The sequence below is a fragment of the Heterocephalus glaber genome, unplaced genomic scaffold, assembly GCF_053883595.1.
Source record: "Heterocephalus glaber isolate CG9 unplaced genomic scaffold, H.glaber_assembly_v1.0 deba00001509, whole genome shotgun sequence".
Lineage (NCBI taxonomy): Eukaryota > Metazoa > Chordata > Mammalia > Rodentia > Bathyergidae > Heterocephalus > Heterocephalus glaber.
Window position 1 is genome coordinate 51,629,851 of NW_028258325.1, and position 13,449 is coordinate 51,643,299.

Consider the following 13,449-nt stretch of genomic DNA (forward strand, 5'->3'; position numbering starts at 1 on the left):
GATGAAAAATCAGTGCTGAAGATTTTTTTTCTTAAGGTTTTTAAAAGATTCTGAGGTGTTTGGTCGCCGGGTGCGCGCCCACTGTGCTCCTCCTGTCCGCTCGCCGGTCTTCCGCGGCTCCCTGCTCCTTTCCCGGCCGCCTGCCCGCCTCAGGCTGCCCTAGAGAGCTGCCGGGAGCTCCCAGGAGCCTCAGGTGGTGGATACTTTACTGGGAACTAGAGAAGTACTGCAGGAGTAAAAAGTATGCCTCCCAAGTTCAAGTGCCACCTAAATGATGATGACGTCACTGGTTCTGTGAGAAGTGAAAGGAGAAATCTTTTGGAAGATGATTCAGATGAAGAAGAGGACTTTTTTCTTCAGCATTTCATCATAACCTAAATTCAAGAAGAATTGCACTTGAGCCCACTGGAGACAGGCAGGTCTGTGCATGCCCTACCGTGGTCCTGAGTCGCAGGGAAGATGCTGAATCACCCCGCAGCAGACAGGCAGGTCTGCCCACGCCCTACCCAGGTCCCCAGTCACGAGGAAGACAGGGAATCACCCCGCTGCAGACAGGCAGCCACCTGGTTCGACACTACAAAGACACAGAAGACACCAGACCACCAGATCAAGGTACTGAGTCCCACTGCTCCTGGCCCAGAGGAAGGGACTTCCCTGTCACTATCCCTCCCGATGCTCCCAGCCCACAGGAAAGGGCTTTTGGGTCACCATCCCTACCACTGTTCCCGGCCCCTGTCCCACCTCTCCCAGCTCAGAGGAGGTAATCCATGCAGGCTCTAACAGCCCCCTGCCCCAGTCGAAATGAGAAAACACATAAATAAATCTCAAAACCAGACTTCCAGATCACCTACAGCAACCCCAAAGGGAAATGAGATGGAACACTCTGATACTCAACCACCTGGACCCACTGAACTGGCAACAAAAGGGGATCTGGAAAAAATGAAATCAGGAATAATTTCTCAGATAACAGGAGAAATTGTGCCTCTAGTGCAAGACATGATTAATAAATCTAGAGAGGAGCTGAGGAACATGATGGAATCCCAACATAAGAAACAAATGGAATCCATGAAACAGATGCAAATACATTTCCAGGACATGAAAAACTCCATTGAAAGTCTACACAGCAGAATGAGCCAATGTGAGGTCAGAATTTCAGATATAGAAGATAAGATTGCAATTAGTGACCAGGAAAAGAAAAATTGCTTCAAAATTATAAGGGAACATGAGAAATCAATCCAGCAGCTGCTAGATGATGCAAAGAAGAATAACATAAGACTGACTGGGGTCAATGAAGAAACAGGAGAGAGTGGAGATGACATAAAAAAATATCTTCACAGAAATAATGGCAGAAAACTTCCCAAGCAGGGGAAAAGAGCTTGACATACAGATAAGTGAGGCATATAGGACTCCAAATAGCCTTGATCAAAAGAAAATCTACACATAGGCATATAATACTTCAGATTCCAGAAACCCAACAGAAGAACAAAGTTCTGCAAGCAGTCAGAGAAAAGAAACAAATCACATACAAAGGAAAGCCCATCACAATCACAGCAGACTTCTCAACACAAACCATCAAGGCAAGAAGAGCTTGGAGTAACATATACCAAGCCTGAAAAGAAAACAGCCTCCAACCCAGATTGATGTACCCTGCAAAACTGTCTTTCAAAATTGTTGGAGAAATAAGATACTTTCATGAAAAAGAGCACCTTAGGAACTTCGTGAATGCCAAACCAACACTCCAAAGAATTTTACACAATATCCTAGGAACAGACATTGAGGATCACAACCCCAGGAAGAAAAGCAGAATGAACCCATCTGGCATGACAGGAAATTAAATGTAAAAGGGGAGAACCCAACAAAAAGAAAAAGTCATGGAAATAACAAGTCAATACATTTCAGTTATAACCATCAATGTTAATGGTCTCAATTCACCAATCAAAAGATAGACTGGCAGAATGGGTCAAGAAGCAAAATCCAACAATATGCTGCATACAAGAAACACACTTAATTCAAAAGGAAACTCATAGACTGAAAGTTGAAGGGTGGAAAACAATACTCCATGCAACAGGAACCTGAAAAAAAGCAGGAGTAGCTATCCTCTTTGCAGATCAAGTAGATTTCAAGCCAACACTGATTAAGAGAGATGAAAAAGGACACTACATCCTTATAAAGGGAAGAATCCAAGAGGAAGAGATGACAATCATAAATAACTATGCACCAAACACTAGTGTGCTCAACTATATAAAATAAATACTAACGGACATGAAAAGTCATATATGGACTAATACAATTGTAGTGGGGGACCCCAACACCCCACTGTCACAAATGGATAGATCAACTAGACTAAAAATAAGTAATGAAATACTAGAACTCAGTTGAACTCTTGAACAAATGAACTAAACAGATGTTTACAGTCTTCCACCCCACAAAATCAGAATACACATTCTTCTCAGCTACACATGGGTCATTCTCCAAAATAGACCACATACTCACACATAGAACATGTTTAAGTAAGTGCAAAGGAATTGAAGTTATCCCCTGTATATTATCAGACCATAGTGCAATGAAATTGGAGAGCCATAGCAAAAGAAACTCAAAAAATTTCATAAACACGTGGAAATTGAACAACATACTTCTGAATAACCAATGGATCACAGAGGAAATTAAAGAAAAAATCAGACAGTTCCTTCAATTAAATGACAATGACAATACAACATAACGGAATCTATGGGACACAATGAAAGCAGTCTTATGAGGGAAATTCATAGCAGTGAATAGGCATATTAAGAAAACAGAACGAGCCCAATTAAACAACCTGATGCTGAACCTCAAGCTTCTAGAAAAAGAAGAGCAGGACAACCCCAAAGCTCATACAAGGGAGGAAATTATAAAGATCAGAGGAGAAATCAATGCAATGGAGACTAAGAGAACGATACAAAAAAAATCAATGAAGCCAAGAGTTGGTTCTTTGAAAGAATCAACAAAATTGACAAACCCTTAGCCAACCTTGTCAGAAAAAGGAAAGAAAAGGCCCAAATCCATGCAATTAGGAATGAAAAGTGTTAAATTACAACAGACCCAGCAGAAATCCAGAGGATCATCAGTACCTACTTTGAGAACCTATATGCCAATAAAATGGAAAACACAGAAGAAATGGACAGATTCCTAGATACATATGAAGTACCAAAGTTGAATGAAGAAGATTTACAAATTCTAAATGACCCAATATCAATCAATGAAATTGAAAATGTAATTAAGAACTTACCAACTAAGAAAATCCCGGGTCCTGATAGCTTCACTACTAAATTGTACAAGACATTTAGAGAGGAACTACTGCCACTACTGTTTAAACTCTTTAATGAAATTGAAAGGGAAGCAATACTCCCAAATTCATTCCTGGAAGCAAGCATCACCTTGATCTCCAAAGCAGAGAAAGACCCAACCGAAAAAGAGAACTATAGGCCAATCTCACTAATGAACATAGTTGCAAAAATCCTTAATAAGATAATGGCAAGCAGAATGCAGAAGATCATCAAGAAGATCATACACCCTGATCAACTGGGATTCATTCTAGGGATGCAGGGATGGTTCAATATACACAAATCAATCAATGTAATACACTGTATCAATAGAGCCAAGGACAAAAACCATATGATTATCTCCATAGATGCAGAAAAGGCATTTGACAAAATCCAACATGCATTTATGATAAAATCCTACAAAAAATTGGAATAGATGGTTTCTACCTCAAACTGATAGAAGCCATCTATGAAAAACCAACAGCCAATATCATACTAAATGGTCAAAAACTGAAATCCTTCACACTCAAATCAGGAACAAGACAAGGATGTCCACTATAACCACTCTTGTTCAATATAGTTCTGGAAACATTAGCCACGGCAATTAGACAAGAGAAAGAAATAAAAGAAATAAAGATAGGAAATGAAGAAGTCAAATTGTCATTATTTGCAGATGATATGATACTCTATATAGAAGACCCCAAGAACTCCACCAAAAGTCTTCAAGACTTAATAACCAAATTCAGTCAAGTAGCTGGTTACAAGGTCAACACACAAAAATCAATAGCTTTCCTCTACACAAATGACAGACTCACTGAGAGAGAAATAGGGCAAATAATTCCTTTCACAATAGCATCCAAAAAACTGAAATACCTAGGAATCATCCTAATGAAAGAAATCAAAGACCTTTTCTCTGAAAACTATGGCACTCTGAAAAGAGAGATTGAAGATGATATCAGAAAATGGACAGACATCCCCTGCTCCTGGGCAGGAAGGATTAATATAGTGAAAATGGCCATACTTCCAAAACTGCTATATAGATTTAATGCAATTCCAATTGAGATCCCAGCAGCATACTTCATAGACCTCTAGAAAACAATCCAAAAAATCATTTGGAACAAGAAGAGACCCAGAATAGCAAAAGCAATTCTAGGTAACAGAGACATGGCAGGGGGTATCACAATTCCCAACCTGCAACTCTACTACAAAGCTACTGTGACAAAAATACCATGGTACTGGCAAAGAAGCAGACCTGAGGACCAGTGGAACAGATTAGAAGATGCAGAAACAATGCCAGACACACTCAGCCATCTCATCTTCAATAAAGGAGCCAAACACCCTCACTGGAGGAAAGATAGCCTCTTTAATAAATGGTGCTGGAAAAATTGGGCTTCAACTTGCCAAAGATTAAAACTAGACCTATATCTCTCGCCATGCACTAAACTAAAATCAAAATGGATTAAAGATCTAAATATTAAAATAGAAACTCTGAACCAGTTGGAACAGAGGTTAGGTAGAACCCTTGAAGACATAGGTGTAGGAAAAGATTTTATGAACAAAACCTCAGTTGCCCGTGAACTAGCACAAACAATCAGTAAGTGGGATCTCTTCTTAGTAAAAGGCTTCTGCACAGCAAGAAAAACCACCAGCAGTGTGAAGAGACAACCCACAATGTGGGAAAAAATCTTCACCTGCTCTTCCTCAGACAAAGGTCTACTATCTCAAATCTATAAAGAATTTAAAAAGATCAGACATCCTAAATTTAAAGACCCAACCCAATCCAAAAATGTCTGAAATGAACAGACATTTCTCAGACAAAGAAGTAGAAATAGCAAATAAATACAGGAAAAAATGTTCAACATCACTGGTCATTCGAGAGATGCAAATGAAAACAACGCTGAGATTCCACTTCACTCCAGAAAGAATGGCTGCTATCATGAAATCAACCAATAAGAAATGCTGGTGGGGCTGTGGGGAAAGAGGAACCCTGCTCCACTGCTGGTGGGAGTGTAGACTGGTGCAAGCACTGTGGAAATCAGTATGGAGATACCTCAAAGAACTAGGACTGGAAGTCCCATTTGACCCTGCTAGTCCACTGCTGGGGATCTTCCCCAAAGAATTAAAAGAATCATACCACAGTGATATATGTGCACCCATGTTCATAGCAACACAGTTTGTAATAGCTAAAACTTGGAAACAGCCCAAATGCCCATCAACTGGAGACTGGATAAAGAAAATGTGGTTTTTTAATAAAATGGAGTACTACTCAGCCATAAAAAATGAGAAATTAGAGACATTTATAGCTAAGTGGATGCACATTGAGGCGATACTCTTAAGTGAACTAAATAGGACACACATGAATAAATTCTGAATAGTTTCTCTGGTGTGAGAAACTGAAAGTGTAAATAAGGACTAAATGTGTAATAGGTAATGTGAAATAGGAAGAAAAGGAGCAAAGGGGAAGGAAGTGGGAGGGCTAGAGGAAAGGATAGAGGGGAATGGGATTAATATGAGAAAATGGAAAAATGGAAACAAAGTCTTTGTAAATAGGGAAGAATGGAGAGGTTGAAGGGAGGGCTGGTCAAGGGTGAAAAATAAGAACCAAGAGAGACTAAGTAAAGGTGCAAATTTCCAGTGATGAATGTCATTAAATTGTATACCTAAAATGTACCAATGATTAGAATGAATAATCGATAATGTAAAATAGGAAGAAAAGGTCCAAAGGGGTAGGGGTAGTGGGAGGGTCAGGGAAAAGGAAAGAAGGGAAAGGAAAAATGATGAGAAATGGAAAAAATGGAAATAAAGTCTTTGTAAATAGGGAAGGGTGGAGGGCTTGAAGGGAGGGCTAGGAATGGGGAAAAAATAAGAACCAAGATGCATTATGTAAAGGTACAATTCCCAATGAGAAATGTAATTGTGTTGTATACCTACAATGTACCAATAAAAGAATTTAATAAAAAAAAAGATTCTGAGGTATTTAAAAAGTAATATATACCCTCCTTTCTAGACACTAAGCATAAACAACAAACACATAACCAAGAACAGTAGCCACCGTGCAGTAGGTCCTTATTTTAGCAGTTTCTTAGAAACAAGTATATATGTAACAAAGACAAGCACATGTTTGTTCTCCAAGCACCTTCAGTAAACAAAGTTACTAAAATTGTATTGTTGAAAATAAAAACCTTAGTGTGCCTAAATTCTAGGCTCTTCATCACTGTTCACTTTGAATTTTTATTTCCAAATGTAAAGTATAATTTTATTTTTCTTGAATTTACTTTAACTTCGTGCTTCTTATAACTAAATCATATACAAGATGTATATTCAGGTGTTCCTTTAACTTTGTAGGTAAATTGTAATTCACAAATTAATAGTAAGACAGATTTCATTTCACATATTAAGTAGTAACTTCAAAAACAGGGCAATAATGATGTTGTCAAAACTAGGGAAATAAGCGCACTATTGAGGCTCAGAGGCGTAATCCTAAATCCATTCCCATTCAACTATGTCTCTTAGAATGTTTTACTGTTTATCAGGAAATAAGTGAACTTTAATTCAGTTGAACTGAATCCCCTGGTATTTTTATTTATATATCTTTTTCACTACCAAAGTTTACTTGACTTCCCATTAATTAAAGTTTTTAGACTTCCCATTAATTAAAGCTTTTAGAAATTTTTAGAAATGTGATCACAATGTATATCTAAAATGTACCAATAAACTTAATGAATTAAAAAAACAAATTTATGGGGCCAGGGATTTAGCTTAGTGGTTCTGCCACCTGCCTCACAAGCACGAGGTCCCAAGTTCAATCCCTGGAACCAAAAAGAAAAAAAAAAAAACACCCAACAACAACAACAAACAAACAAGCAAACAAAATGTATGAAAGAGAAAAAAAGAATAATGTAGCCTTATACATTAAAAGAGAGAAGAAAACATCCATTAGCCCAGTTAATGACAGCCTGATATGTACAGTGAGGATCATGATATGCACAGTAAAAAATGACCACTGGCCCTCTCTTAGAAGTTCTTAATATCTAATAGAGCATACATTTCTTCTACTCTCTCTCTCTGTATTCTTCTACTCTCTATATTATCTGTCTCTAATACTAATGTGAGCAGAAATTTTTATTTTTTGTTCACTTCTGTACCCACGGCATTTAGAATGGTGTCTAGCTAGCACATAATGAGCAATCAAATTTTTAGTTGAAATTTAGGAATACATGCTATTATCAGTACTAATAAACATTTAGTAAGCTATTATTCTCTGTCATATAACATGACATATTTTCTGTCATATTGCTAGGTAGGTTAAATAGGTGTCATTTTTTTCTCCAATATATATCCATATATAAACTGTACTTAAAAGATGAAAAAAGCCTAAGGCAAAAAGTTATATTTGTCCAATGTTAATCTCTTTTAAATGATACAGAATTTATCTCATTATATTGTAAGATAATGTTTCTGTTACTACAGTATTTTATCAATTTTAAGATGTTTGTGATTTCATATATATATATATCAATTGTATATATGTATATATACAAAATTTATGTATTTTTTCTCTTGTTATTTTATATCTTCTTCAGTAGTTTGTTCTGTAAAACTTTTCAGAGAAAACTTCATAAGGGCAAGGAATTACAATAATTATACCCAACTTTTTCCCCAGTACAATGTCTAGCCCATGGTAGTTGAATAATAAGTGTGGATGGAATAAATGAGTCTTGTAATTCTGAGAGATGAGCTGTTTTATAGCTGTATAACATATGCCACACCATGACACTTTTAAAAATGTACCGCAAACCTTCATCGGTTTACCAAAGGTATGAGGACCCATGAATTCTAGAGTCAGCATTAAAATACTGGCTTTCCCACCTCAGGACACAGTGTGAGACTGGGAAATTTGCTTGACTTCTCTGTGCCTCTGTGCATGGAAAACTTCAGAACACTGCCTCGCACTTTACAGATGTGCAAGAAAGACCAGCTCTTCCTCCATATGGTTGTTTGTTGATTAATTGTCGCCCATGGGACATGCTAAACATTTATCAAGTTTTCTGGAAACACCAGGTTTTCCTTACATAATGGTCCTGCATCCCTACATAGCAGAGTTAAAAATGCCATAAACAAAAATAAATTAGCTCCATAAGGATCATTCCTTCTTCTCTCAACAGCAGTGATCAGGCTGCTTTGTCACCAATCAAGTTCCAGTTCTCGATATTCCAGTTTATGTGGCTTGGAGTAAAGTCACTAGAGCAGGGTTCAGGCTGCTTCTCTGTTCTTTTTTGGTACCGGGGATCGAATTTGGGGCCTTGTGCTTGCGAGGCAGGTGGCAGAACCACTGAGCTGAATCCCCCGCCCTGCTTCTCTGTTCTCACAAACTCATAATCTTTGGAATTGCACTTAGCCTTTTGATGTCCCAGTTTCATTACGTATAAAATGAGGACCATTAGTAGTGCCCTCCCACAGATTTCTTCTCAGAATTAAATAGATGAATCTCTCTAAAGTGTTTTGAATATTATTTCACCCATAGCATGTACTCAATAAGTTGCCAGTGGTTCTGGCCCATAGGAGCCCCTGTGAAAGTATTTTCGAGCAGTATTTGGAGCAAATTAATTTCCAGGTTCATTAAGAGTTTATCCAATGTACACATATGTGCTCATTTTCAACAACAACATTGCCCTTAGTCAAAAGGGAGAAATTTTGATAGGACTAAATTAAAATCCTGGTCTTATCCCTTCCATGGCTACATGGCTGATGGCTGTGGAATTTCACTCTCTCTAGAGGTCACGATGCCAATATTATAAGTGGACATGGAAAAGAATTGAATAATTTTATAATGGGTGATATTATGTTTCTTTTTAAGAACTGGGTATAATAAAATATGCTGCCACCAACTGCTATCACTGGGTGGGGGGGATCAGGAAGAATTTCCTCTTTTACAGCACTGTGATGGTTTTAGTTTTCTTGTTTCCTCTACCAGGCCTTTGGGAAGATTACTTCAGTAGTTGACCTTGGATTCAAATGAGGGCTTGGAGGTTGCGGAAGAAAAGCTGCTCTATAATCATCCAGCATACTGTCTGCTGGAAAGAAGTTAACACAAAAGAAAGATTTGTCATGGGGAAACCATGAAAACATACTGTAGGAAGGAACAAAAATAAGGAGAATCAAGAAGAAAACCCACGTACTTTATGAGTAAAGATAAACAATTCTTCTCTAGTGAAGTTTATGCTTAGTTTGCATAGTTTTAGAGTCTATCTTAAGTATTACATTTTCTCAGAACAGTAAATAATAAATGTTTTGTAATCAAATATAGTAATGTCTTACTAAAATCTTTATTTCCTTTAGCCTTTCCTTAAGAGATTACAGAACATTCATAATTGTTAAAGGTATGAAGTAATTTAAAAAGTGAGCTTAACAGCAAAATATTTAAAACACAGGATTTAAAAAGAGTTGATACCAATTCATTTACTATTTTTACGATTATGATTCACTTATTATTTGAGTCTGTTTTCTCATTTTTTAAATTATGAATTCATAGGAATACTCTATAAATTGATATAATTAAATGAATAGTTATTAAAGAAAAATATTACAAAATGTAAAGTACAAAATATTCCTTGATTATTTCCACTATTTACTATAACCAAATAAGGTTCAAAATATTTGCTCAAGATAGGCTGAAGGAAAAAAATTTAAAGAAAATAAATGAAATCATAAGAATAAAAAAAGCTATGTACATTAAGTGTCCATAAGGGAAATAAAGTTGTGGGAGCGAATTCTAAGTTGGAGTTTTGTTTAGTTTTTTTTTTCTGAGAATACTAATTTTTATAAGCACAATGAGCACAGTGATAATGACAAAATAATGAGGAACATTGCATGATTTTGCCATTACATATAAGTAGTGACTCAAACTTACTTCCTTTTAGACAGTAACCTTTCCCTGGCACACAGCCACACGAGGAACTTAATAACACATAGGTTTATAAGCTGTCTGTGTCATCAGGTAAGATTCAGTGATCCTGAGCCCCGGAAATGTGTCATATCATTTCTTGCTTGCTGGAAGAAAAATACAAACCCTCACAGTTTATAATATGAGCTGGAACTTTGCCAGGCAGTGACTCTGGTGAATCTGTATCTTTTTCTCAGCATTTAGCGGTAAGACAAGTTCTTTCTTGGGCACTGGTGACAGCATGTATATCACTGGTACTTATTCTGCCAAATGCTGGCACTGAGCAGCACCCTTGGGAGCCCCACATAGCAGTAAATGGAAGCAAGGGAATGCAAGATCAGGGAAAGCTTTTAAAATTGAGTTTTATTCTGCTTAACGTCAAACAGAATGGTGTGACCCTGCTTGTAGACATCTTTCTGTGGCACAGTGCCAAGTAAATAAGTTCTATATCAATCCCTAACATTAGAATGTTTATATAAAACTGACTCTGTCCAACAAGTTTTATAACACATTGAACTTTTAAGGAAATCTATTTTATCAGTATTACTGCTTCACAAGAGCTTATTCACTTTAATATGATTGCCCTGAGACAGGATCCTTTTGGAGGCTTTGTATTCTCCTTGATTATTTTCTTTGTGAGTTATCTAGCGGTTCTCTTAATGATAGGATAAGATGCATTTAGGAGTATTCTGGTTCTTATGCTGGGAACTCTTAGTTACACCATTTGCTGTTCCCATCTACTTTCCCCCCATCTTTGTGATACATTCATCTATTTTAACTCGGGGCTTATTTATTGAGTCAGGCATGAAACTCAGAGAAGTAGTTTTAGCAAAAACACATGTTAATATGTATCTCAGACTTAGTAAATTTGAAAAGTCTTCTGGATGCAGAGGGCAACCAAGCTGAGCTCCAAGGGACCAATAGATGTTGCCCAGGTGAAAATGGAGCAGCAACACTTTGCAGCAGGGGCAAAGATCCTGAGGCAAAAAATACACAGTTGAGGAACTACTGGTAATTTTGTACGGTTTAAAGGTAAAACAAAAAGATGAGGAAGCATCGTGAGTGAGTTGGAGAAAGAAATCATGAAAGGCACTGGGCCTGCATAAAAGGAGTTCTTTTTTGGGAAGGTAGACAGAAACCACTTAAGGATTTTATCAGAAGAGAACATATTGCCTATATACCCTAACAAGTACCTCTGAGAAAAGGTAGAAAATAGTTTGAATGGAGTAATTTCAAAAATAAATAAAGAGCATTAATTTCCATTACATGTGGCTATTATTAAATACATTTTGATGTGATACTGTAATTTTCAAGTCTGAAATCTGAATCACTTAAATACATCACAGTGATAGATATATTAAATCTATGCTAAAAGATAAATCTATTCAATATTTGTAAACCTGAAGTCACAGCAAGCACAAATCTGTGGCAATGTGCAATGCTCCTTGCGTACGATTAGTGCAATCAGGACAACAGGAGGGAGAAACTTGTCTCTACACATGCAGCTGTGGGGTTTTATCATGATGAAAATGGCTGTGGAACAAATCTTTTCTCCTCTCAGTTCTATGCTAATTAAAATATCTAGTTGAAGAAAAGCACATTAATTTTGAAAGCCTTCTTCTGTATCTATAGTTCTGAAGAGAAAGAAGACAATTGAACAACAGTTTCTATTTTAAAAGTAGTTTTTGCTTGAGTTCAGAGACTTTTCCTGAACAAGTTAATTTGAGCAGGAGATTATTTAGCTAATAACAGGTAACTGCTATGAATCTCCTTTGCTACATTATCAAACTTAAAAAGACAAAGAAAAACTAGAAATGCTTTGTTTGAAACAGAAACTATAGCTCATTATCAATGAAAAGATTATAGTTCCTGTCAAAAAATTGCAAGTTACTCAACATGGTCTCTTCAAAAGTACAAATGAGAGCTGGCATTATTTAAACTAATGGAGTCAGAGAATTCACATGAAGTTAGCTTTTAACTATTGCCTTACTACCTTCCATGTAGTATGAAGTAAAAACTTTTTTTCATCTCCTGAAAAAATTCACACCAATCTTCTTACATCCCATAGCAGCATTGATGTGAATTTTTTAAAGCTGATGCTTAATAGTATCTAGCACTTAATTTTCATGTTATTAAATATTCTTATTTTTATGTAATAGTTTTGAAATGTTTTATGTGCCAATAATATCTATTGAGTCATACTTTCATTTATAATTTTAATTGCAGTTTCACATAATATTGTTAAAGCAGCAAATCAACTTTATATATTTTGAAATATGTTGTTAAATTTTGTATTTGAATTGTGGTACATGGTTAGAATCAGTAATTTTTTTGACATCTGATATTTTACTTTGCAAAAATAAAGATTGAAATAAGAGTATCACAGTTTTACTCTGGTACTGCTTCTATCAGCAAAATAGTTAAAAGGCTTCCATATTCATTCATTAGTGATGTTTGAATGTAAACAATATAAATTGGTGGTGATTGGGAAGAGAAAGAAAAAATAGATGAATTGTAAATAAAAGGATAAGACAGAAAGACTTGGCAGTCTGAGGTCTATCGTGTATGTGGAAGAAGGAAAGAAAGCTACTCTGCATTCTTTTTTTGGGGTACTGGGGATCGAACTTGGGACCTTGTGCTTGCAAGGCAGGCGCCAGAACCACTGAGCTAAATCCCCAGCCCAACTCTACATTCTTGTATGAAGCAGTTATGAACAGTGCCATTCACATAGAGAGAGTGCGCAGTGAAACAGGACGGAGGCGGAGAAGGGGGCAGAGAAAGCAGACGAGGGCAAGAAGACAACAAATAGCAACACTTGAGTGCATGCTAAAATGTCCTTGCTTGAATGTTCAGAAATCAGTACCCTCTTGCCCGGCGTGTTTAGCCTGCTTTGGGAAGGCACAACCAATGCACTGCAATGAGTCTGGGAGCTCCTCTGGGGTAGCAGAGAAGACGTGCTCTTTAATGTGTGAGTAGTTAACTTCTGAAAAGTGGACAGTTAGAGACAAACAGCTGGGGGCACATTTCGGGGAGCTCGACAGCTCCTTATACCCTAGTTGTCTTGTGCCAGCGCTAGTACACTTTAAGAGTTTATTGCCAGTAAGTGAAATTGGGAGCAGTTTTGAATCACACAGCTAGTAACAGGTTAAGTGTGTGGAGGGCTGGTGAATACTTGCATCCCCTGGTAAGAATATAAATATATTTCCC

General features: G+C 37.0%; 1 protein-coding gene across 30 annotated transcripts in view; it reads left to right on the forward strand.

Moving 5' to 3' along the window:
- Adgrl3 (adhesion G protein-coupled receptor L3) overlaps positions 1-13,449 on the forward strand; it is an 878,168-nt gene that overhangs the window by 668,827 nt on the left and 195,892 nt on the right. The gene's annotated exons all lie outside the window — the stretch shown is intronic.